Below are 1,036 nucleotides of genomic sequence, written 5' to 3' on the forward strand. Positions count from 1 at the left end.
TAGGCTCAAAGCTGTAACTTGTTAACACATTAAATAGATAGTTTCAGGCAACCTATTCAACAACTACTAGAAGGTGTACTGTGTTTCCTTTTACACTAGAACATGTATATAAGACTTGAAAAGAAGATATGATGGTAAAATCTCCATGTGACTGGCTCAGCAAAGGTTCTAAAGAAAGCAAGACCTTACCAGGGATTTGAAGAATAACAGCAGATGTGGTGTGGCCAAGTGAAATGGGAGGTGGAGGGAAATAAGTTAGAAACAAAAATTAATTTGTAAGAATTTCAGCATGTATGAAGTACAAGAATGGAAGGTGACAAAATAAAAGCAATCAAGATCAGTATAAATATTTAAAGGAAGATTTGAAAACATTTATGTTATGATGAAGGGGTTTTTTTGTTGTGTTATGTGCTGTTGAGTTGTTTGCAATGTAGCCACCCTATGTACAACAGAAAATGAAACCTGTTCTATTTTGTGCCAACTTTACTGTCTCTGACACATCCTCATTACCTCAGTCACTGTAGCAATCCATCTCACCGATGGTCTCACTCTCTTTCTCCATCTTTCTGCACTTCCAAACATGATACCCCTCTCCAAGAACTAGTCCCTCCTTGCAACATGCCCTAAGTATGTCAAATGAAGCCTCAGAATCCTTGCCTCCAAGAGGCAGGCTGGCTTCACACTTTCTAGGATGAACCTGTTTGTTTGTTCTCCTACTAGTCCATGGTATATTTAATACTCTTTTATAGAACCACAGCTCAAAGGCATCAATTCGCCTTCTATCACCCCTAGTCATTGTCCAGCTCTCTGACTCATATAAAGCAATTGTGAAGACTGGCCTGAATAAGGTGCAACTTAGTCTCCAGATGGACATAGCTGCTCTTCAGTACTCTGGAGAGGTCCCTGACAGCTTACTTTCCCAATGCAATTTGTCCTTTGGTTTCCTGGCTGCTGAATGAATGAGATAGTAAATATTTTATACTTGATGGATAATATAGTCACTCTTACAACTCTAGTAACATTAATACCTGTTACT

This window comes from Elephantulus edwardii, unplaced genomic scaffold (assembly GCF_000299155.1).
Source record: "Elephantulus edwardii isolate Elephantulus edwardi_28Jun2011 unplaced genomic scaffold, EleEdw1.0 scaffold00039, whole genome shotgun sequence".
Lineage (NCBI taxonomy): Eukaryota > Metazoa > Chordata > Mammalia > Macroscelidea > Macroscelididae > Elephantulus > Elephantulus edwardii.